This window comes from Perca flavescens, chromosome 4, assembly GCF_004354835.1.
Source record: "Perca flavescens isolate YP-PL-M2 chromosome 4, PFLA_1.0, whole genome shotgun sequence".
NCBI classification, from domain to species: Eukaryota; Metazoa; Chordata; class Actinopteri; order Perciformes; family Percidae; genus Perca; species Perca flavescens.
The window spans coordinates 3513358-3540138 of NC_041334.1; the positions used below are offsets into that span (position 1 = coordinate 3513358).

At 43.2% G+C, this 26781-nt stretch overlaps 1 long non-coding RNA gene across 1 annotated transcript; it reads right to left on the reverse strand.

The window, feature by feature from the left end:
• Nucleotides 1-5468: 5468 nt before the first annotated feature.
• Nucleotides 5469-9081, reverse strand: LOC114554903 (uncharacterized). The gene is made up of 3 exons (XR_003692490.1): nt 9011-9081; nt 8869-8922; nt 5469-5531 (listed from the first exon to the last, which is right to left on the reverse strand). It is a non-coding gene; the product is annotated as an uncharacterized LOC114554903 (long non-coding RNA).
• Nucleotides 9082-26781: the final 17700 nt, after the last annotated feature.

Sequence of the window (26781 nt, forward strand, 5' to 3'; positions counted from 1 at the left end):
CTATGCCGCTGAACATAGAAGAGAACTCTGCTCACTGCAGCATCCTGCCGCTGTAGATTGGTCAACTGACTGTGTGGGAGAACAATGGATGGGTCTTCCTCAGGTAGTTGCAGCGACTTAGGGCTTGCGCCAGACATTTGAGAGACACCACCAGCGCGATGGACATCCAAGACTGCCGACACTTCCTCAGCACAGATGGCACCTCTAGATGGCGGACAGAAATCTTGTTCTGGACCAAGGTCTCCATCAGCATGGTTTTCAGCCGTTTGGACAGCTTGACAGTTGGTGGTCAGTCGGAAGGCATCCTGTACTGTCCCAGTAACAACTCCATTGACCTCATCCAACAAAGACCGATAAGGTTCCTTCACCAGGCGATGGCTTACGCTGGACCGGACAAAAGGCTCACGGCATCAGCAACGGTGTTCTTCGGCCCTGGGACACACTTTAGGTCAAAGTCATACGCCGCAAGCTTCGCCACCCATCTTTGTTCGCATGCATCCAGCCTGGGCTTTGTTAGAATGTAGGTTAAGGGGTTGTTGTCAGACCATGCAGTGAAATCCCTTCCTTTGAGCCAGTGGGAGAACTTGTCACAAATGGCCCACTTCAAAGCCAGAAATTCTAGCCTGTGAGCTGGGTAGTTCAACTGAGCCCGTGACAATGTTTTGCTGGCAAAGGCGACTGGCCTTGCAATTTTCTCACCTGGCTGAAGCTGGGAAAAGAACAGCTCCAATCCCATCAAAAGAAGCGTTCACAGCAAGAATGAAGGGCTTCCCGAAGTCAGGATGGGCCAAGGTCACACTGTGAGATAGATCGTGCTTCAAAGTGTCAAAGGCAGCCTGACACACGGTTGTCCAATCCTTTGCCGACAGCTTCATATGACCAGAGAGCTTATTTCTGGGCTTCCTCCTTAGTTGGGCTTTCACCCCAGTCCTTTGTTCTGAGAGGAACTTGAAAAGGGGCCTGGCTTTAGTGGAGCAATCTTCGATGAAATGCTGATAGTACAGCACCATCCCCAAGAAGGACAGAATCTTCTTCTGCGAAGGAGTGACACAGTCACTGTCCATCAAGTCAGACACTTGCACCTGGATAATGGCTTCAACCTTGCCAGGATCCGTCCGCACTCCTGACTCTGAAATGACATGGCTGAGGAACTTTACAGATCTCCACAGAAAGTGACACTTTTTCGGTGCCAACTTGAGGTTATGGTTCTTCAAGCGAGAGAACACCATCTCCAGATGTTCAAGTGTTATCTGCTTAGTTGGACCAAAGACCATGAGATTGTCCAAGTAACATAAGCGGCTGGTGAAATTCTCATCTCCGAAGATGGAGAGCATCATTTGCATGAACGTAGCTGGACTGTTAGACAGATCTTGAGGCATCAGTTTGTACTCATGCAGGCCAAAAGGGGAAGAAAAGGCAGTGTACCGTCTGGTCTTCGTGCAGAGGCACATTGTAAAATGCAGAGGTAAGATCCATGGTGGAGAAGAAGACATTTCCCCCGAGTGCAGCAAGAGCATCAGCCTGATGAGGCAGAGGGTGCGCATCTTTCACTGTCCTCGAATTGAGCCACCTGAAGTCTGTGCAGATGCGCAGATCCCCATTTTTCTTCCAGACGAGAACCAGTGGTGATGCGTACTCGCTGTAGGATTTACGAATGATGCCTTTTTCTTCCATGTCATTGAGAGCTGTTCTTAGCTTCTCATAGTGGATTGGCGGCACTCTGCAGTAAGGCAGGCGGAATGGCCTCTCATCCACCAGATGTATCTTGTGCACAAAGTCAGACGCCTCTCCACAGTCCATCTTGTCCCGTGAGAAAATTGACTCATGTCTCTCAATGATCTGGGAAAGTTTGTCTATCCACACGTCAGAGACAGCACACGCATCCAAGTCCAGATCTTGTAGGCCAAGCTCGTCTAATGCCCTTCTGACATCCTCCCTGGTCCTTGTCGTCGTGGCATCAGTCAGGGATTGAGAGTGGACTTGGATGTGGCCAGGCTGAGACATATCCTCCACGGCGATGCAGGGAAACACATCTGCCAGCTTAGTGTTTCTCCTCAGCACTATGGGCTCACTGGAAGGGTTGATGACCTTCATGGGCAGCCATCGATCGCCCCACATCGGTGTAACGAGTCTACCAACTAGTACTTTCCTGGATCTGCATTTTGATTGAGTTGGTTCAACTATCACTGCACTTCCAACTGACATTGGCGCTGAAGCAGGAAGCTTACCCCACACAAGATGTTCACTTCGTGGCTGTAGCGTCACACACCGTTGTAACTTCAGTGTGCCAACCTTGTCAGGCACTGTTTCACCTCTCCATCTCTGTGTTGGATAGAAGAGAGAAGAAGCGATGACAGTCTTCATCAGAGACACTGCTGGGCTCTGACATGAGTCGCCAATAGCGGTCAGTCTTCCTCATCAGTTGAAGAATCTTCTAGATGGCGTTGCTGCCCAGGATAACATCATCAGTCATACCAGGCACCACAAACATAGGAACTACCATCTTGCAATCATACACCACTACCTCCACATCACATACAGCTGAAGGCGTGACCTGGTGACCACCACATCCAATAATGACGACAGTCTGCAGAGTAACGTCTCATGTCTGGATTATGCTGCAAGATGCGTATTACAGCTGCATCACTTAACGTGCATCCTGTTGAGCCGCTGTCAATCATCGCCCTCAGAGCAACATTTCCTTCAGTGATAGTGGTATAGAACAAACTGTCTGACTTCTGGATTCTTTGTGTGTTTTGAAATATAACAGTTTTTCCTGGGGCTGCTGTGGAACTGAACGACTCGAACACTGACTCAAAATCATCCATATCACTACTGGGAGGTACACTAATAGGATCTGCATCATCCTCCCCTGGATGCAGACCCACTAGTTTCCCAACTGTGCAGATGTGGTGGACATTGTCTGTACAGGGCAGCTGCGTCTGGAGTGATCAGGTGAATAGCACTGAAAGCAGAGTTTCTTGTCACGACAATGAGTGAGAGCAGAGTGGGCAGCATCACCGCAGACAGCACATGGCCGGTTATTCAGACCCTCAATCCTGGGGGGTTTCGACCTAGGCTGTCTGGAGGTACTAGCCCTATTCGGAGTAGATCTCTCTAGTAGAACTTTCTCCAGCATGGTGATGACACGTTCAAGAGCAGCAAGGTCTGTCGTCTTGGCTGTGTGAGAGTCTGAAGTGTCAGGCGGAGGTACTGCAGTGTGAAGCATTTTGACTTTTTTTTTTACGTACACATTCTCGCTGGGCTTCCTACTCACAGCAGCAGTAGCAGGACTCTTCGAACACATAGTGTGCCCACACCGAGCACTTCAGTTCCACATGACACGCCCACTAACACATCCACACAGAGTCTGGACCTGTCACGAGTACAGCTAGTGCCTCACAGGAAGGTGAATGAGCCTCCAACCTTCAAAGGGGATGGCACAGACACTGTAGATGTGCATGAGTGGGAGGACCTGATGAAGAACTACATGAAGAGGATGGATGTCAGAACGGAGCAACAAGCGGAGGAAATACTCATCCATCTCAGGGGTAGGGCTAAAGATGTTGTTAAGTTCGGAATGAGAAACAGTGGCATTGATGTGACCCGAAACCCAGACGCCATCTATGGTCTTCTCTGTAAACATTTTGCTGCTGTCCCCTGTTCACCTCTCCCCCTAGCAGACTTTTACACTACACTGCCGAGGAGTAATGAGGATGCGTACGACTGCTGGCTGAGGCTCAACCAGGCTGCGGACGTTGCTGCTGATCGCCTCAAAGAGCAAGGCAAGGAACTAGACTGCCCAAGCCTAGAAGTGACACGTATGTTTACTTTCAGTCAAAAGAAGGCCATTCAAGTCCAGCTACATGTTCAATTTGCAATGCTGATTTGTCTCATGGTGGCGAGGAGGACCCTAAACAATACACAATATTGCCCATGTTAAAACATTTGCGTATGAGTTGTGTATGAAGGAATCTACAGACAGCAACCAAGCTACAAACTTGTGTTAACCAGACAGTGCCTCTCCCGGGCTGTCAATGACAGTGGGAGCGGAGAGGCTGCTGCTTGTTAGCTAACACTAGTTTTCTGATTTCACCCCCTGACATACCTTCATCATACACTGGTTAGCGACTCATCTGGCGCTAGCAATGTGCTTTCCTACAATGTGAAAAGAGCATGTGAATTCAACATTAAGTTGTTACATTTAACTATTTTAGAGGCTGTGGACGTTGTTTACTTCATTAATGTGTTTACTGTGTTAATGGACTTAGAATAGCTTTACTGCCACACACAGGTTTGTGGTACCATCTTTGTGGGGACCCATCATTGACATAATGCATTCCCAAGCTCCTTACCCTAACCATCACAACTAAATGCCTAACCTTAACCTAATTCTCTCCTACAACCAAGTCTTAACCCTCAAACACCCCTTTAAAGTTGTGGGGTCCAGCATTATGGCCCCACAAGTATACTGGACTCCCAGTGGGTGTGGGACACACACACACACACACACACGGGTCTATGTGGATTAGCTGGACTTTTTCTCCAAACAGGCCCGGTGGTGGTTTAGATGGACTACCCTTTCCTGAGGTCCTAGAGCTATGGGAGTTAGATTAAAACACTCAAAAAAAATTGAAAAAAATTCAGGTCACTTTAGACTTCAGATACACCCTTCAGAGCGTGATACACACCACCTTAAAACTATTGTGGTTTATAGAGACAGTTCTCCTTTTGAAAAATATGTGATTTATAAGGTCCAAACAAACATTATTGGGACTTTAAAGGGACAATGACGTCACTTAAATAACTTGGCCTCATTAACATAAATACACATTAACCTGACACCACCAAGCGTTAATGGGACTTAATTATTATTTTATTGTACAACTCAAATATCACCATTGTTAATGGGTGACACTGACTAACAGCCAGATAGGAGCCTGTAACAGCTTAACAATAGATTGTCACACAACACAAGTGTCATGACAATAACTGATTTTAGCTTTTTTGCTCAAATCTCATTCTTACCCAACTTCAAAAGACCCATGGTTGATCATAACAAAAATAAATTAATAAGATGTAAAAAAAAAAATAAGTGCTGGTTTACAGTTTGTTGTTATGATGGCCTCTTTGTATAATTCAACCTTATATTTTTGTACTGAACCTTTAAAATGGCATTATTACAACCTATAACAGGCAGATAACTTGTAACACAAGAGCCACACTTTTTAAAACATTAACACATACAGAAAAACACTACCACAACTGTCAGTGTTTTTAAATCTTTTCTTTTTGTGACTGCCTCTTTGCAGTTATTCCTCTATTTCTAACAAAGTCCCTTATATTTTGCACTGTTCTTTGTGCCAACACGGGATCTTCCACCAGTTTGCAGTGACTGCATTCAGTTTTGGTGGCCAGTTTCCCCCTGCTTATATGATCTTTGAAGTGTCGCATTACTGCAGCAACATCAGCCTTAGACCACACTTTCTTTGCCACTCTTCTGGATCCATGTTCTTTATCAGCATAATTCCCTGGAAGATAGGCAAACAAGAAAAAGATATATCACAAACAAAATGTGTTTTTTTCTTAATAATTCACTTTGGATATCAGTTGACTGCTCACTTGATGTGATTTCACCAACTTTACTAGCCCACATTAGAGTGTGGACAATATGGCGTGTATTAAAGTCATCAGCATTAAAACATTTTTAGAATGTCTTTGCTGTTCATCTGTTTAAGTGGCTAAACCTTTTGATATATGAATTAATTTAAGTACAGTTAGTAATACTACAATTAGTAACATGTCTTAAGTTATTTTGGCATTGTACAACACACCATATTTTAAATGAAACAAAGACTAGGGGTTTAAGGTCTGATTCTCAGTATAAATCTGATTTCATAGGGTTAGCTAAATAGTGTAGGAACTTGGTCTGAAAGTTTAGTCTTGATATTGAAACATAACACATAAAGTACGTAACAATCAGCCTAATACTACTTTTAACCTCTTAGTCTTCCAGATTTTGTGACTCATTCATTTTGAGTCTTTTAACCAATTTGCCAAAAAGAGAATTAATAGAACATACTCATGGGCATCAAGAGAACATATGAAGAGAAGGAGGTAACTTTACTTTTATCTCAAATTCACTATACATTTTCTGATTATAAATTAAGTGTATTTGCTCCCTTGCAGACAAGATGTTTTGTACAAATGCAGTATAATTAAATTTAGGGCTATTTATTTATATCCCTTTCTTTAAGATTACTCTTGCATTTTGATAGTTGAAAACTTCAGACAGGAAACATCACAGAGACGTGCATAAATATCCTTAGGCCGGTTACACACTGCAGGCGTGGCGTGAGCGGGGCGTTTCTGTTGCGTGTCAGCTGCGTGGATTTTGTCTGTCTTTCCCCACCAGGAAGGTGTCTGATGCAGCGCTGCTGCTGCTAGCCTTGTCTGGACACATGTAGGTTTCCCATTGATAAAATGAAATACCATGTTAAACATAAATATTGATACTGATTTGATTACAGCAAAGACAACGTCGGCAATGTTGAAGGCAAAATAGGCTACAGAATATTTCGTTTGGTATTGACAGGTGCAATACTAGAAAATCGATTAAAAACATTTTACATTCATATAGGCCTAGGCCTATCTGCATTTATATCAAAACCTAGAGGCTTTCAAACATCAACATGTCATTTGTTAATATGGATTTGTGTCTAAATGACATATAAACATCTTTTCCTATTCTATTTTGCCTGGAAACGCTTCCAACACGCTCGCGTATCGCGCGAAAAATAGGCGTTGGTTCTATTTCTAGCAGGCACACATCTCAGACGCGTCTCGAGCCGCGCCTGAGACGCGCGTCTCACGCAGGCAGTGTGTAAGCTCTAACCTGTTACCATGGGAGCTGAAATATAAACGGACACGCCACGCGGCTGACACGCTCGCGTGGCGCATCCAGTGTGTAACCGGCCTTAGATGGAATCCAACTGTGGATGTTGCAGTTTTGTGGCATGTGTAGAATACACTGCAAAGTAATTTATGTAATAGTTATTATTTTTATTATTATTTAATTATAAATTATACTTAATTTTATTCTTTTTAAAATGGTATGACTTTTTATTTAGGTCTTTCTTCCTTTCATACCTGGCCTAAAAAAGGATGTATCTTATTCAAAGCACATTAAGGTGCTTCACAATTCACCATGGTGCCCATGCCTTCGCTCTCCTGACACTGATGTAACTTTGTTTATTTTGTTATTGTGCATCTTACACACACAGCTTGTGTGTGACAGTAAGATACAGCAGGGAAGAACTTCTGGACATTGGCAATGTTCAACACAAGCTTACAACACTGCCTCTTGAACTTTAACTTTCTCCTACGCCTGAACCAAGCCAACTCCAGCCGGCAGGACACAGCAACACCGTGCCCCACAACGGGACGAGGCAAGAGAGGTGGGCTACATGCTAGGCTGAGCTACAGGACCAAACTAGCTAATGTCCGTTCTCTTGACAAATAAGCTGAGAACTAGGACTACAACTCAGTGTGAGATAAGGGAATGTTGTGCTCTTATTCTCACTGAGATCTGGCTCTCTGACAGCACGCCAAACTCGAAGAAGACCAGGGGAGGCGGCATGTGTACATTAACAACTGATGGTGTGGGAATGTTCAGATTGTTGAAAAGCACGGTTCATCGGACATTGAACTTTTAATGCTAAAGTGCAGGCCCTTCTCTTTATCTTTATCTCCCAAGCGAGTTCAGCGCTGTGCCTCTGCTCGATGGGGATGCTACAGGACTTCATCAGCAAGCTGGAGACTGCACACCCAGATGCTGTCCTTCATCGTGGCTGGTGATTTTAACTACTACAACCTCAGGGAGCGTCCTACCAAAGTACCATCAACAGATGAGCTTTCCTTTGAGGGAGTAGAATACTCTTGACCAAGTGTACAGCAACGTGAAGAACGCCTACAAGGCTGTGCCTCACCTGCACTTTGGACTATCAGTCCACATCTCAGTGTTCCTCTACCCAGCCTACCGCCAACTCCTCAAACGAATGAAGGATCTGAACTAGTGCTTCAGGACTGCTTTAACAGTACAGACCGTGGTGGGTTTAAAACTCCTGCTCTGAGAGGGGACTGTACTGTGGACCTAAAGGAATATGCTGCAGCTGTAACTGGCTACATTTGCAGAAAATTATCCCCACTAAACGTTGCAAGACCTACCCCAACGACAAACCCTGGATTAACTGAAGTGTGGTCCATCCTATGTGCGCGCTCTGCTGCATGTGTCTCGGGTGACACTGAGGACTAGAAAAAGGCCAGATATGACCTGCGTAGATCAATCAAACAGGCCAATAGACAATACAGACTGAAGCTGGAGGGATATTACACCACTGCTGATCCCGGGAGCATGTGGCAAGGTCTGCAACACATCACAAACTGCAAACAGAAAACAAACCGCTCACTTCGAAGCCCTCAACACCAGCTGAAAGGGAGGGACTATGGCCAACAAGGGCATACTGGACACACCACTCTGTGTCACCACTCGGTCCCCACCAGCTTCAAGTCCACCACCATCGTGCCCGTCACAAAGGACACTGTGACTTGTCTGAATGACTATCGGCACCTTAATTGTAACTGTGTGGCACAGAGCACCTTATTCAACTCAGGTTTCTTTTTTTCTTTTAATTCCAACTTAGGTTTATTGTACACTGGAAGTTATATTTAAATTTTATATTTTATTCTATTTGTGTTGTGCATTTGTCTTATTATTGAACTGTTCTGTTAAGGGAGTTGGGTAAATAAGAATTCATATGGTATAAACCACTGTGTTGTGACAATAAACCTCTTGAATCTGAATCTTACCTTCAGAGGGAGGTACACTCTCATTTACTGTGGACGACACAAAGGACACTGATCCTGTTGAACACACAATTTAACAAAAGTTACCTTTGTCCCAGGAAAAAATACATTTTATCAGCAGTGACTATGAAGTGAGTTAACATACCAAAGCCTCCAATGTCATGGTCTTGCTCTGTGGTTGTAGAGTCAAAATCCACAGGCTCCACAGTTCCAAACTCGGATGCTGTGACTTCTGTGTTGCCGTTATCAGAATCGCTCCCACTATCTTCAGCGTCACTTAACGCAATCTCATCTGGAAAATGGCATTAGTAAAACTCACATAAATAGCTGGACATACGTGGTTGAATTAGCCACATCAAATAAAAAGACCTAGGGAAAAGATAGTAGGCCTGTGGTTTTGTACTTGCCACTTTTTGCAAAGTAACTATTTTTACTTGAGTAGTTTTGAGCTATTATACCTGTGTTTATGTTTAATGTGGTCCATGAGCACATAAGATAGAACAATCCATGTACAAATGATTACACAATATGATATTATGTTAATATTTAACGTAATTCGACTGCACCTCCACAAACATAAGTTTGAATTACTGTCCAGCCATACTGTATTTTTATGCTTATATTTCTGAATAGTAGGCCTCAACTCATATTTGGACATGAAAGGTGATTTTTTTTCTTGGAAAAGGATGTTGACTACGCCAAGTCTAGATGTTTATAAATTAACATCCATCCATCCATCCATCCATCTTCGTCCGCTTATCCGGTGTCGGGTCGCGGGGGGAGCAGCTCCAGCAGGGAACCCCAAACTTCCCTTTCCCGAGCAACATTAACCAGCTCCGACTGGGGGATCCCGAGGCGTTCCCAGGCCAGGTTGGAGATATAATCCCTCCACCTAGTCCTGGGTCTTCCCCGAGGCCTCCTCCCAGCTGGACGTGCCTGGAACACCTCCCTAGGGAGGCGCCCAGGGGGCATCCTTACCAGATGCCCGAACCACCTCAACTGGCTCCTTTCGACGCAAAGGAGCAGCGGCTCTACTCCGAGCTCCTCACGGATGACTGAGCTTCTCACCCTATCTCTAAGGGAGACGCCAGCCACCCTCCTGAGGAAACCCATTTCGCCGCTTGTACCCTGGATCTCGTTCTTTTGGTCATGACCCAGCCTTCATGACCATAGGGAGGGTAGGAACGAAAACTGACCGGTAGATCGAGAGCTTTGCCTTCTGGCTAAGCTCTTTTTCGTCTACAACGGTGCGATAGATTGAATGCAATACCGCACCCGCTGCGCCCGATTCTCCGACCAATCTCCCGCCCATTGTCCCCTCACTCGCGAACACAACCCCAAGGTACTTGAACTCCTTCACTTGGGGTAAGGACTCATTCCCCTACCTGAGAAGGCATTCCATCGGTTTCCTGCTGAGAACCATGGCCTCCGATTTAGAGGTGCTGATCCTCATCTCAACCGCTTCACACTCTGTTGCGAACCGATCCAGTGAGTGCTGAAGGTCGCAGGCCGATAATGCCATCAGGACCACATCATCTGCAAAGAGCAGCGATGAGATCCCCAGCCCACCAAACTGCAACCCCTCCCCACCCCGACTACGCCTCGATATCCTGTCCATAAATATTACAAACAGGATTGGTGACAAAGCGCAGCCCTGGCGGAGGCCAACCCTCACCTGAAACGAGTCCGACTTACTACCGAGAACCCGGACACAGCTCTCACTTTGGTCATAACATATCAAGGAAAAAACAAACACTCAGATAATATCTACAAGGGCTAATTTCTATACAAACCTTCAATATCATCCAGTGACTTCCCCTGCATGCTGGAAAGGTGTCCTTTCTCCATTGACAAAAGCAGTTTGGAAATCTTAGCCAGTTGTGTTGTGGGAACTGGTAATCTGTAGAAGTCGCTGTGAACACGGATGTCGTGACCCAGGAAATCTGCAACCTGATCAAGTTCATTGTTTTTTAAATTAAGGACTTGTGAGAGTGTGGCAACATGTTTCCTGAGTTGTGTTGACCTGAGGTACTCCGGGTGCTTTGCTCCACACTGGTTTGCATGAACACGCAAACAGTCCTGTCCTCTGTAGTGGCTCATTGACGGTCTTGCAAACAGGAAGACATTTGTGGCACAAACGCCACATTCAGTTCTTCTACTGGCAAGTAGTGACAGAGCATCCACCACCCTTGGTGTGAGCAGAACTGCAACCTTTCTGCCCCTTTTCCCCAGGATTTCAATTCGGCTGAAATAGTTGCAGAGCTTCTGTTCAGTCTTAGACAACCCCATGGCAACATCTTCATGGAGCTTTGTGTTGTCCCTTTCATGAAAACTTTTGAGGTGCATTTTTGAAACTTCCCCAGCACGTCTTCGATTGAACACAATGATTTGTGCAAGTGTGAGTTTTGCAAGTTGAGCATAGTTCTGAGTGGTGGCCTCTTCCTTCAAGCTGCAGAAGGCACTTTCTGCAGATTTCTCAAGGTACTGATGAAGGATCTGAACATCTTCAGTGAAGGGCAATGTTGATGGTTTGTTGTATTTTGCATCGCTCAGTGTGTTCAGGGCACTGTGAGACACCAACTCAGACCACCTGGAGGTGTACAACTTCTTGAATGTGTCAGTGTACCTGATCAACTCTTCATCTTCTGCCATGAGTGCCCTACAATGAATAATGTCAGCAATTTTCTGCAGTGTATGCCCCAGTTTCAACGCAAGGCTTGGTTTCTGGTACAAGTGTTTTTCTTCATCAAAACCTGAAACTTTCTTTACTGCTTGCACAACTCTCTGGAAGTTAGCAGGTTTAACAGCCTCCTCTAGGTTATGTACTGAGAATTCTGTACGCAGGCATAACAACAAACGTCCCACTTCACGGAGCTTCTGTCGAATGTATTCATATTTTGTAGGGTCTTGTCCATGTTTGTTGTAGAGTGACTGGGCAAACTGAATGATAGAGAGGTCATTTTGCACAACTGAGGCCACCTCATCTTGTTTCATGACACTAAGGAGCTTCCACACTCCACTTGAGATCTGCTGACAGAACGTAGACTCCAGAGCTACAGCCAAGCCCAGTACTTTGGTTCTCCCAGGTTGGTCATCCAAATCTTCGTTTTCTGGCTTAAAGGGGCATCTGCGGACATGTCTCCAAAGCTCCTTACGTATGTACATCCCTTGACAATACATACAGTGAATAAACTTTCCTGCCAGTGTTTTAGCTTTCTCTTCACTTTCAGTGATCCTGTTCCATCTTGCAAAACTGCAGTGTTATGTTTAAAATTTCCCTTATTCCTCATTTTTTCTAATAATATCTTGCTCTCTTTTGAGTCCTCAGGAAGGGAAAATGCATGGACAATTTCAGCATGTGTCTTGTGTGTTTTCAAGTGGCGGGAAATTTTGCTTTGTGGCTTACCACAAACATAACTAATTCTTTTTACTCATAATCAGATGTGGTAATTCTTGTTCATGAGTCACAGTTTCTTCCTCTGGCTTTTCCTTTGATGAATTCGCTGAATTAGATGTGTCAGCAGCATTGGCAATAATCTTATTTTTAAGGGGTGGCCAACATTGTGATGTACTGGGCACAACTGGGGTGCCTATGTCTGACCCATAAGATGTTCCAACATCAGGTATTACTGTTTTTACTTGAATATGTGCAGCTCTTGCCTTACTTGACATTAAGTGTATGCTGGCATCTGAATCATATTCATCATCCTCAGAGTCAGGTATGTATTCCTTGTCAGACATGTCCTCAGCATCATCAGATGATATTTCGTCCAATTGTGGATGTGGAATTTTGTCCTGATCTGACATCCGTTCATCCTCAGAAGCCTCAGAAGACTGCTGTGCCTGAATTGGTGAGAAAGCATATTATTTTACAGGGTGATTGAATGTTATAGATAGAAGTTCAACACTCACTCAGTAGATACTCACCTGTGCTGTGCAAGTAATCTCCTGTAATTTGCTTGAGGCAGGATTTATGCCAGACCCCTGAACAAACTGTAACACATTTTGAGTAAAATAATGTTAACACTGTAGGTCTATTTAAGTGGTTAGAGCACAACACATGTACACTCTATACTAGGGCTGCAAGATTATGGCCAAAATGATAATCACGATTATTTTGATCAATATTGAGATCACGATTAATTATCACGATTATTTGTTTTTAACCAAAACAAATTTTATTGTCACATAGGCTAATTATAACCGCTTTTACATCCATATTGTGCTACATTCCTCCTTTATTGAAGGATACTGTGAAGGAGTATGCCATTTCAGCTGTTGTGCGACCGCTTTCCACACATGCACGTTTGCCGTGAAAGATACAGGCAACGCAATTTTCTACAATTTTTTACATGTCTGCTTTGGGCTCTGATGCTCCGAAACCCGTTAATAAATATTGCTGTATGTCATGCTAGTAAACACTAATAACACGTTACATGGCAGGTAACGTTAGCCACAGTAGTAACTGGATTAAACACGGCTAAAATGCTGACAGCTAACGGTGAAGTGTGACTGTATTTCACTGTAGGATTCCAACAGCGGGACTGCCAACAGTCTGCCGCTAAAGCTATGAGCTAAAAGAAACAAACTAGCACTATGGTCCTTGCTGTTGTATGGAAAAAAAAAAAACAGATGGGACAAAATGTTGCATTTACTGGTAAACTGGTAAACATCGTGATAGACTTATGATGCCCGATTGCTACCTGTTGTGGAATTTTCCGCACATAACTCTGTCCTCTTTGACTGTCTACATCTAAAAATTGAGCTGCGCGGTGCAGGGAAAAACTGATTGGCTCACACAGACACGTGATCAGCCAGTCGTTGATGGAGCGCTAGATTGGCTTTGCTAAAACTGTTCTATGAACGGAATGACACATTTTAAATATAACACAATCACGCAAATTTGATCGTGGGAAGCAAAAATCGTGATCGTGATTAAAATTTGATTAATTGTGCAGCCCTACACTATACTAATTCACTAAATATCTAACCTGTGCATCGATAGCCAAGCCATTTGAAGGAAGACACGGGTCCCACACAATTAACACACTTGTCCAAGGAGGATACTGTTGCGCACACCAGGCGGTGTTTTTGACACTGTTGGTGAAAAATGTAATAGTATTTATTTATGCCACATAGTTTGGACAGAAAGACATTTCATATTTACATGTCAATATCTAATAACTTTAAATCCAATACCAATGTGACATTTAATTTACTTCATAAATACATACATACATACATACATACATACATAACTAATAGGGTGCCTATCCATTACCTGTAACCAAAAAACTTACCAGTCACATTAAACCAACATACAGATCAAATGCAGGCAGTCCAAGTGTTCTTAAAAACCAAAGCGATGCCTCTGGTGACAGGACCCTCTAAACTTTATGGTCCTCCCAAGTCATATTTGGGTGGGGTTCACCATTTGATACACATACACTAAGATATTATACTGACTAAAGCTTGAACAAGCATGTTTAGACAATGTCCTTCCATTTCATTGTCCACATAAAGCATGTTCTACTCAACATTGTCCACATAAAGCATGTTCTACTCAGGCGACTGCACACACATATACACACACACACATTGAAATAGGTTGGTAGATTTAACATTTTGCTACAAATAACTTCACTAAGTTGTACATGAGATTTAATTTACCTCTCCAACCTTGGTGAGTGGGCCGAGCTCTGGACTGGTCTGATTTGGGTGGCTGACCGCTGTATGGATGCACTTGCTCTCAGTGGTCAGCTGTAGAAGATGAAACAAAGAGACAAAAGGACAATAAAGAGAAAGTCCTGGGAACGTACTACTAGAGAGGATATTTGACATCTGAATAAAAAAAAAAAAGAAGAAGACCTACCTCTTCAGGCTCATCAATTGAGGATGGGGGATTTGTGGCACCACTAATCTTTGGAGCCATTTCGTCATCAAGGGCCTGTAAAAAAGGAAAAAAACAAAACATATTTTAGACCGTGGACTATGAAAACTATAATCTGATGAACACAGCATTTGATGACTTCATTGTTTTTGTTCTACCAGTCTGTAATGGTCAGTATCATCTTTGCTATGGTGTGCTGGGTAGGTGGTATCGGGACTGGTGGTGCTATCAAACTGGGCAAGCTGGTGAGAATGCCAGCTCTGTGGGAAGGATGGATTTGGACAGTGTGGAGGCAGTGACAGACAGCGGATGAGAGGGACGCTGAAAACTATAAAGGACTACCCCTCTCTTCCTGTGTGTAGAACTGAGGCAGTTCAGGAGCATGTGTAGCCACAGGCTCAGTGAGCCGCATGCCTCAAAGCACTTAGGGGGCTCTTTTGTACCATCAGCCATCAGACTCGTACATGTTATTACTATTTTATTGCATTGTATTTTATTGTTATTTATAGCGTATCTTAGTTATACGCAGCTTATTTATAGCATATCCTATATGAAGATATAACTTCTTCATATTTTTAAATTGTAGATGGGAAATTTGTGGTTAGCCTCAGTGCCAGGAGCTGACTTGTTGTAGCCCAGTATAACTAATAGGGTGCCTATCCATTACCTGTAACCAAACAACTTACCATTCACATTAAACCAACATACAGATCAAATGCAGGCAGTCCAAGTGTTCTTAAAAACCAAAGTGATGCCTCTGGTGACAGGACCCTCTAAACTTTATGGTCCTCCCAAGTCATATTTGGGTGGGGTTCACCGTTTGATACACATACACTAAGATATTATACTGACTGAAGCTTGAACAAGCATGTTTAGACAATGTCCTTCCATTTCATTGTCCACAAAGCATGTTCTACTCAACATTGTCCACATAAAGCATGTTCTACTCAGGCGACTACACACACACACTGAAATAGGTTGGTAGATTTAACATTTTGCCACAAATAACTTCACTAAGTTGTACATGAGATTTAATTTACCTCTCCAACCTTGGTGAGTGGGCCGAGCTCTGGACTGGTCTGATTTGGGTGGCTGACAGCTGTATGGATGCACTTGCTCTCAGTGGTCAGCTGTAGAAGATGAAACAGAGACAAAAGGACAATAAAGAGAAAGTCCTGGGAACGTACTACTAGAGAGGATATTTGACATCTGAATAAAAAAAAAAGAAGAAGACCTACCTCTTCAGGCTCATCAATTGAGGATGGGGGATTTGTGGCACCACAAATCTTTGGAGCCATTTCATCATCAAGGGCCTGTAAAAAGGAAAAAACAAAACATATTTTAGACCGTGGACTATGAAAACTATAATCTGATGAACACAGCATTTGATGACTTCAATCGAGCTCACAGCAGGCCGGGCGGCGAGGCAGCAACACAGGCAGCACCGGCCTCTGAAGTCCGACACACAGTCGGACAAAATTTGCAATTAGACATCAATTTTTTTTAAAACGGCCCATATTTGACCTCTACATAGTTGATTTCTCGCATAAAAAAGTCTCAGAAGTGAATTTAATGGTAAAATAGCATATGAACAATGTATACAATTTCTGAGATCTGCACAACCTAGATTCAGAAGACTAACTGATCTCAGGTCAGTTGTGTAGCCTATGCAAATGTTGGGGCGTGACAAACACAGACTAGAGCCAAATGAGGAGGAGCCGCAATAGTTGACGTCAACTATGGGGCTCGTTGAGATTCGCCCGTTTTCAGAGGCAGTTTCAAATAGTGAGATTTGCAGAGAAAAGAGGTGTCAATGGGATTTAGAGGTTCTATGTATGTCCTAGTTACCCCCTAAACTGTCATTATTCAACTATGACAAGGTAAAATCAGTTTTGCATTCTATCACCCCTTTAAGTGTTGTGTGTAGTCTGTGTGCTGTACCTGGTATGCAGTTTGAGTTACATCAGCTGTTTTTGATTCGTTTCAGGATGGTTCGGATGGATGATTGGTGGATTGGTTCTGGGAGCTCTAATTCTTGGTGCGGTTCTAACTCTGCTTGTTATATTGTGCTCTGTTTCCTGTTTTATTTTGACGCTCTTGTTTTCTGTCTTGTCTTGTTGGTTTTACTTCCTGTCTTGTGTTTTCCCGCCTTTTTTGATTACTCTGCCCAGCCTAATGTGTTTCACCTGTTTCCCAGCCCTAGTGTCACCTGTCTTGTGTTATCTCATTAGTCTGTGTATTTAGTCTTTGCGTGTCCCCTTGTCCTTTGTCAGATCATTTTGTGTGTTATTCTACTGTGCACTTCATACCCGCGCAAAGTCACCGTTTTGGGCTGATGAACTACGAAACGCCGCTGCTCTGACAGAGCTCCAGGGCCTGCAGCTCCCCTCTTCCTGCTAGCTAAATGCCTGGTGTATGTGAGTGAAAGCGCGGTCAGCGAGTTTGTTACACCAGCATTCTCTTACCACAGGTTCCAGTTACTCTTTTAATGTAAATGTGTGTAATTATAATGTGTTGAGTTATTTAAACAAACAATTGGGGAAATAAACGCCACTTGCTCATTGATAGAGCCTGCGGCTGGATGGAGCTCTATCAATGAGAGCTAGCTAGCCTCCTCTTAGAATTCCTCTGGCATTCACAAATATTCATTAACTTGAAATAAAACATTTAGTTAGATGTTGTTTATATATATAATTCAAACTGTAAATATACTCGAATTACGACCAAAAATGAAGCTAACTAGCCGCAATCTGCACACATATGATTGAAGGGACAGTCACAGCTAACGAAACCCTTACAGCTCACAAATATTCTTTAACTTGAAATCGGACACCGTTGTTAGCTTTATAAGACATTTAGTTAGATATTGTATAAGTGGCGTGACATGTGTGTAACATTGCTGGTGTAACAAGCTCGCCGACCGTGCTCTCACTCTCACACACGGGCCATTTAGCTAGCAGGAAGAGAGGAGTTACAGGCCCTGGAGATCTGTCAGGGCAGCGGTGTTTGGTAGCTAGTCCCAGGCCCGGATTGGCTAATCGGGAGCACCGGGAGAATTCCCGGTGGGCAGGTGTGGTTGTTTGGTTGCGAGGGCCGGTGTTCAGGTATGGCACTGGGTTGAAATCATAGTTGAATATTATGGATGCTGTCCCTATGCTGCCTGCACTCGCAGCCCACTTTTTGTATTTACAGTATTTATTTTTTCTTGCAGCCCACCGTTCTCTTGATTCATGCAGCCCACTCGCAGAGTGCAGCCTGGTTAATGATGACCTATTTATGTTCCGAGTCCTCCGACGGCGGCACCTTGCTAAAAATAAAATTAAAAAATACGTCAGCGTACACAACTCACTGGTGCTTGTTGGAGGATGCCACCGCGAGCAAAAAGAAGTTGTTTTAAACGGGTAGTAGAAAGCGCCAAACGGCACTGAAAAAGCGTCAATTTAAAAAAGGAGAGCTCTAGAAAGTGACGCGGCCAGATGATCACTTTTTATGCCCAAATATTACTTGTGACCCATTATGAAAGTTGTATGAAATATTCAAAGGAAAAAATAGACGTCATTAGAAAGTGCAATACAATGTATCTTGTTCTTTATTTAATCTGTGATTACTTATTTGCACAGAAACAGATTCTGATATTGTTCAACATCACTGGGTTGTTGTTAAGATGTTAACTTTTCTAATAAATCTATATTGTGAAGCAACACTTGGAAATATTGATATTTTACAAAATACACCGAATTACAAGGATGTAGAGAACAGGGCGCTATTGCAGACTTATATACTAAGGTTTTGATTACATTTTTTTAATATAATCATTCGTGAAGTAAAGTGGGCCGGTCTAAGGCATGAAAATCCAGGGCTGAAAATGAGTCCTAATCCGGCCCTGGCTAGTCCATTAGCCCAAACCGTGACTTTGCGCGGGTATGAGGTGCTGTGGGCTGCCGGAGCTCAATCGAGCTCACAGCAGGCCGGGGTCTGTGGAGGAAGGCAGGCCGGGCGGCGAGGCAGCAACACAGGCAGCTGAACACAGTTTTACCAAATTTTCAATTAGCCATCCATTTTCGTAAAACGGCCAATATTTGAGCTTTATATAGTTGATTTCTCGCATAAAAAAGTCTCAGAAGTGAATTTGGTAAGGAAACATTGCAGTGTCTGGAATATGAGATTCTGTCGCGTTTCTGTATCTGTATTTCTGTATTGGCGATTCGCTCAACCAATCAGCGCGCGTCTCTACGTGTGTGTACGGGGATAAGGCTCAACCAAGCAGCGCGCAGCTCATCTAAATATTCATGAGAATACCATATTTGGAAGAAAAGCTCTTGTTACAAATAGGGCCAAAACACAGGGATGCATAAGGGCCAATAAAATATCAACCAGGCCATTTTCAGCCCAACTAATGTTACATACCCCATTAAGAGACCATAAGGAACAGTGTGAAATACCCTATATCATCATTCTATCACCCCTTTAAAAGGTGTCTAAAAATCTTTTAAACTGATAATACATGAACAAATTAAATGCTTTTCTGATTAAACCACCAAGAAAGAAATCTCACCACTTTAATGAACAGAGGTTTCAGCGTGAGTCTGATGGCTGATTTCCTCCTGTGTTACTACACAACTGTAGTTGTCTGTCTTGGTCACAGTAGTGGTGAGGGTGATGTAGTAGCTGCCTCCTCTTTCTGAGACCTTTGACTCCTCAGCAGGGAGTGTTTCCAGCACTGTCCTTCCACTCTAGTTTAGGTTCTGGAGCCGCCCTTCGGACCTCACACTGCAGCAGGGCCCAGTCAGCTGTGGCTTTCAGAGTCCTGATGTAGGGTTCTGGAGATGCAGCTGTAAACACAGTATAAACAAAAGCTTATTAAAAGACAGAAAAATGATAGAAATGTGATAATATAACACTGTTATGTTAATCACTGACTGTAGATGACATGAGTAGATGACTTAACCCCAACTGCTCCAGTGGAGTAGTGTTAATTTTGTCACCTATTTTTAATTTAGTCTTAGTCTTGTGCCAAATGTCCTCGTTAGTTTTAGTCATATTTAGTCAGTAATTCATATATCTTTTTTTGTTAGTCAAGTTTTCGTCGACTAAAAGTCTCGTCATTTTAGTCAAAAGAGAACTTAATCTATCTTAGTCAAATTTTAGTCAAAACATTTGTCTTTTTTTTTATAAATTATTTCTGAGATTATTTCTGATGATTTCAGTCAAATAGTTATATAAAAATTAGGGCTGTCAAAATAACGCGTTAATTTTGATTAATTAATCTGAGAAAAAATAACGCAGATTAATCCATTCCATATTGATGTTTGACCCGGAGCCGTTCTAGCCACCATTCGAGTGTAAAATGAAGGAGGGAGACGAGAAGGTGCTGCCTGGATCATTGATTGGAACATTTAGCTACTTGTTACTTCTTCCTGCCAACCCTGGCTACCGAAATCTGGTGCCCCTGATATGTCTGCTCTTCTCTCTGATGCTCTGAAACGGACGATACAGGCAACACAAACACCGCTGCACATGACGCTAGTTAACACTATACTCGACCAACCCAGTCTCACGGCAGTTTGTGTAAATGTACTCGTTATTCTTAATCTATTGATACGTGTTCATGGAGACGTTTTTCTCGTTTTTTACGTGTAACTGTTACGTTATTTTCTCGGGGAAAGGACGCCGGGAGGCGGCCGAAAATGTCGCCGGAAGGCGGCCGGGCCGAAAAGGTCGCTCCATAAGCCGGGAGGCGCCCGCGAGACGGCCCGCGAGGCGGCCCGCTGGGGACGCCTTACAATAACGGGAAAACTTACGGGGAAAGGGCGCCTTAAACGCCGGGAGACGCGTGTTGAAGTTAAAAAGTTAAAACCCGGCTTATGTTTTGAAAACAATGTACTTGCTAGATCTAATCAAATAACTACACTGATTAGCATTGGTCTGGCTCACACCGTCTGTAGCTTCTAAAGAATTGATTAGGTCATGGCTGTTATTTAGCATACTGTAGGAGACCCATTGTCCCAACAGGAAAGGTAACTGTTGAGCTAGACGTGATTAGAACAAAGGAAATGCATATTACTGTAGAATCAGCAATACCATGTGAATCAACCTTAGTCTGTGACCTGGAGTAGACCTGAAATTTAGAGGTGTGTCCTTATCCTGAGAGACAGGAATAAATGTGGGAGCAGGAGAAAGATTTGGGACTTCAATCTGTGACCCCGACAGGGGAAGCACGTTGAAGTCCGCTGTTTACAGCGTATTGTTTGTCATGTCACATGACTGTTCTTCTGTAACTCTGCAAGGAGAAGCATGAGATCAGTCCGCTGTCAGCTGCAGTGTTTTATGTTTTATGTTTGATTGTGTTTTGTCTTGTCGTTTTCATGCAGTTTCATTAAACCTTTTGCTTAACTTTCAATTCGACCCCAGCCTCTCCTTCCTCCTCCAGAAATCAGAACGAACACGTCTTTTAGAGAATTTCTTAAATACGCGCCACAGTAACACACGGGACAAAACGCCACACGCAGGGACGCCATCCCCGGGAAACAAAGCGCCGCAAACGGGACGCAATCCCCGCTCGCCCGGGTGAAAGTCCTGTGTTATTTGGGGAAATGAGGCGCCACACGCCGGCCAAAACAACGACAAGGGCCGCTACTCGCGATCGGGGAAATGAGGCGCCACACGCCGGCCAAAACAACGACAAGGGCCGCTACTCGCGATCGGGGAAATGAGGCGCCAAACGCCGGCCAAAACAACGGAACGGGCCGCCACTCGCGGGCCGCCACTCGCAGGACACGGGAAATGAAACGCCACAATAACAAGACGGTTGGGGTTAGGAAAAAAAAAGAACGGGGAAAGGAACCGTCACACGTGGGACACGCCGACAAAGGAACTGTAACACGCGGGACAAAGGTACTGCCACACGCGGGGCGCGATCCCCGGTCTCCCCGGTGTTGTTTGTCCCATCCACCACCCCGACCTCGGCTTTTTATATTACTCCCTACAATTTCGTTCTGTGGCCACGAAATATGCTTCCCATTGAAATACATTGGTTCACATTTTCGTCTTGTCCACCACGTAAAAAACGACAAAAACGTCTCCATGAACACGTATCAATAGATTCAAATAACGTCACATTTACACGAACTTCCATGAGACCGGGCTGACTCGACAGCAGCTAACGTTAGCCTACTGCTAGCTAGTAGCTGGATTAAACACTGTTAAAATGCTGACAGCTAACACTAAACGGTGTAAAGTTTTACTGTGTTTTACTGTAGAGGATTCAACACCAGTATGTAACAATCTGCTAGCCTGTCCAGCCAGCTGCCACTAGGCTGCGTCTAGATTTCTAGGCTAACAATCTGCAGCTGCCGTCGGAAAAACAACACAGACGGTGCGTTCAATGAAACTGGTAAACTACAGCCTCGTAGTGCATTTGAAGTTATTGTAAATTTCCTTTTCCCATCTGGTGGTTGTTTTTGTCGTTCAACAGCAATTTACTAGTGAAATAAGTTATTGTTATTGTTATAGATTATTATCAAATCATTTAATTTTGACCATATGGCCTTAGCAATAAACAAGCCCTTCTTTAATGTCACCGACTCTTGTTTAATACCCTTCTTTTTTCTTTTCTTTTGTTACTTTCTTAAAAAGTATCGGTTCAGGCACCGTTAATTATGTATGCGATTAATTTCGATTAATTAATCACAGAGTATGTAATTAATTTGATTACATTTTATAATTGATTGACAGCCCTAATAAAAATAAATTAATAAAAAGTTATATAAATATCGAGCCGCTTCCTTATTTCACCAGGAAATTCCTGTTAAACGACAAAAACAACCAATGAATGGGAAAATGGTATTTTACAATAACATTCAACGCAGCACGAGGCTGGCAAGGCGAGTTTGAAGTGAACGCAACATCAGTGTTGTTTTTCAGACAACGGCAGCTTCAGATTGTCGTATGTCCCCCTGTTGGAATCCTCTCGAAATACAGACAAATGTTTACACCGTTTAGCTGTCAGCATTTTAACCGTGTTCAATCCAGCTGCTAGCTACGGTAGGCTAACGTTACCTGCTGTCAGGTGTAGTGTTAACTAGCTAACGGTACTGCCTGACTAAGATACAGGTAGTGCTGCTCAAAGTCAATCTTGAAGCTGGGAATTACCAATAAATAAATAATATACTGTCCTGTTCATATGTTTTAACAACATCTTGGATCTGTAGTTTCTTTGTCAGTGGTTTAAACAGAAGACTGAGTGAAGGTCAAACCTAAAATAACATGTGGAGATTGACAAACAATAAATCAAGAATTTAATGTTTAATAAAAGTACTCACCGACCAGAAGTTCAATGTAGAATGTTTGGGATGGCTGAAGACGGGGAAAATAACAGGTGTATTCTCCACTGTCAGATATCTTTGTATTTCTGATGATTATAGAGCATTGGCGTGTTTCAGTTCATCTTGAAAATGAGAGACTCGACCTTTGAACTCTTCACTCTGACCTGGAAGACCGTTGTTGTAACGAATGCCTGCGTCATACAGGAACACCTCCTTCAGACCATCATCTTTCTGGAGCAACTTTCTTCCAGTGAAACAGTTTTGAAGCAATGTTCTCCTTGGTGCTGAGAGAACAGGGTAACACGGCATCACAGTCTTCTTTCACAACCACTTTAACACCACCTGGACCTGAAAGACAAAACATACTTTAATCATTACAGAAAGTTAGGTTAAGGCAGAAAATCTGAATACACATATAGTTCTGTGCTCAAAGAATCTCCTTAAAGCATCATACTACAGAGAATCTCCATCAACATCACACTCTGATCTCTTCCTTTGGCAAAGATGAGAGATATTGTTGCTGAGCCAGCATAACGTTTTTTCATTAGGTGCTGGCAGAACAGAGAATCTGCGGACTTTCCTTTAAAGGCTCTGACACCAACTCGACGGCCGTCGGCAGAAAAGCCAGTCGGACTGATCATTCAGCTCCCATTGGCCAAAAAAGTGCCTCAGAACACACCGAAGCGACGCCGACTTGAGCGTACGTTCTGCGCGTGTGCAGGCGTAATACGTCTCCGTAACAGCAGGTGGCGCTAATCTGTATTGTCGCCCCAAAAATGAAAAACGGAAGCATATTGGACAAACGCGTCACGTGGGTCTGGCTGCTCCCGGATTTTACAACCGGCATAATGGCGGCTCGTTTGGAATACGATCTCATATTTTACGAAGATAGTTCACCAAAACGTTTTTCTGAAAACATTTTAAGTGAGAAATAGGATGTGCAGTTGCTGAATCTGTCTTCATTTCAGATCGACAAAGGTCAGTTTAAAAGATTTTTGTCAGATTTTGAGAGGCGTTCGTCACTCATCCCGCTCGTCATTTCCGGGTTAGCGCTCCACCAATCAGATTGGCCATTGAGTCCGACTGCCCACCTTATGATTCAACATGTCAAATCGGCCCAAATGAAGGCTGATGGCCCTTCCGACTGACGACGGCACGGAACACACCGAACAGACTCGAGTCACTGACCTCGGCGATTATCGGGTTGGTGTGTCAGGACCTTAAGTTACCAGCTAATGCTAGAACGCTGAACAAGACTTTTTTAGGTGACGAAAATGTTCTAGTTGAGGCCCGATTCAACTTTTGGAGAACCGCAACCTCACGTCACGCTGCGGTGGCCAATCATATAACTGACAGTCTCAGACTTGTCAGTGTGTTTTGAGTAAACAGGAAACATCACTGCTTTATCGCTGCCAAAAGAAACTTTTAAAACACTATGAAGGTTAAAAAAGACGTAGAGAGCAGCATTTCATTAGTGTTTTGACTATATTAAAATGTAATTAAAACCTCAGAATATAAGTCTGCAATAGGCGCACTGTTCTCTACAGCCTTGTAATTCATTGTATTTTTGAAAAATATCATTTCCAATTCAGTGCAAAAATAGTAGCCTAAGTTTTGCTTCACAGTGAACACATAATGGGTCACTAGTAACACTTGGGCATAGAAAGTTGTTATATTGTAACTAATGTGATCACTGCAAAAAAAGAAGCTTTTCTTAGACTACGTTCTGGGAACGTTCGTTTTTGGCTACATCGAACGTTCTCCGAACGTTGTCAGAACGCTCCCAGAATGTTGCAAACTTTAGAGAACGTTCCCCTAACGTTGTAACCTTTATGGAACGTTCCCCTAACGTTGCCCTAACGTTGTAACCTTTATGAAACATTCCCCTAACGTTGCCCTAACGTTGCAACCTTTATGGAATGTTCCCCTAACGTTACCCTAACGTTGCAACCTTCAGGGAACGTTACCCTAACGTTGCCCTTTTACGTTGCAACCTTCAGGGAACGTTCCCATAACGTTCTTTTTTACATTCCCCTAACTTATAAACAAACTTTAACAACAATGATACTCATTTTTTTATTACTTTAAACTGTCTGCATGAGCAGGAATGAATTATTATATATTAGCAGGAATGAATGAACAGGCAAACTTGATTGTATTTAAAACTTTAATTTACAATATACAAAGAAGAATAAACAACATACAAAATAGATTAAGATGTAGAGTGCAAAGTAATAGTGCAAATGTATTGTGCAATATGCATATTGGAATGATAAAGTATGTAATGTGTAGGTCTCAGCAGTTCAGGAGAGTGATGGCAGAGGGAAAGAAGCTGTTCTTGTGTCTGGTTGGTTTTGTGTGCAGGGATCTGTAGCGCCAGCCAGAGGGGAGGAGGCAGGAGGAGGGGAGGAGGCAGGAGGAGGGCAGGAGGAGGGGAGGAGGCAGGAGGATGGCAGCAGTGGAGAAGATGGCCAACAGCTCTTGCTTCTGCAAAAAAAAAAAAAAAAAAAAAAAAAAAATAGAGCTCCATGGTTTTGAAGGCTCAGTCCTTCTCAGCTGACCTAAAAAGAAAGAAACAAAAGTTTGATATGTCATACTAAGAATAAACACATTAACAAAAGCAAGACAAATTGCCTGACTAACAACCCTGTTTTTATTCTGATCACAAATATTGATAGTTTTTGATTATTATTAACATCACAGAAGAATTTCTATTTACCGTCTGTGTGGGGCAAACTTCAGCACTAATCAAGTCCTCCGCGTCTGCTGCAGTCAGGAAGTTTTTCTGTTAGACCGCTAGAGTAGAATTTATAAATTAATTAAAATTACTTAATGCTAAGTTTTGCTTCACAGTGAACACATAATGGGTCACTTGGGCATAGAAAGTTGTTATATTGTAGCTAATGTCATCACTGCAAAAAAAGAAGCTTTTCTTAGACTACGTTCTGGGAACGTTCGTTTTTGGTTCACATGAATAAGTGCCACATGCACATTTAAAGAGATTTACTTCCCCAGAAAAAGACGCAAAAGAGGAGGGAAGAGTAAATTGTTGCCCCAGCAGACATGACGTTGAATTAGAAAAAGTTGATCTACTAGACTATAGAGAATAGTTGAAAGTAATACAGAATGCCTGAGGGCCTTATTTTTCTATATTTTCAATTGTTTCCAGCATTAATTGATGTAAAAAAGGGTAGAAATAGGTACATAAAAAGCCAGTGTTTAATGCTCAAAATGATGTCTCCTCACAAAATCTGGAAACAAAACTGATGCCATTTGGTTGCCAGGCCATGCAGCTGTGACTGGTCCAGATGTTTGTGCCAGTTCACCTCTGCCGAGCCTTTTAGGGGCCCTAAACAGAATTAGATTTGGGGGCCCCCCCCCTCCTAGCACTCGGAGTCACCTGTGCTTGACGATTAGTGACACAAATGTCACGCTTTAATGTTACATTATAAAGGAATACAGTAAGGTTATGTATTAATACAGTGACAGTTTATGAACTACTGTCCCCCTGGGCACAGATGCATAAGGACCCACCCCCCTATTCTATTTGTGCAAAAGTTGATGCAAACGGCGAGGGGTGGGGTCTGCTCCCCCAGAAAATTTTGAATTTAGTAGATGTGATTTCCTGTATTCTGGTGCATTTTGGGGATGGTCAGCTGGAGAAGGGCAATACCTAAATTTGTTCAGATTCATAGCCTTTTG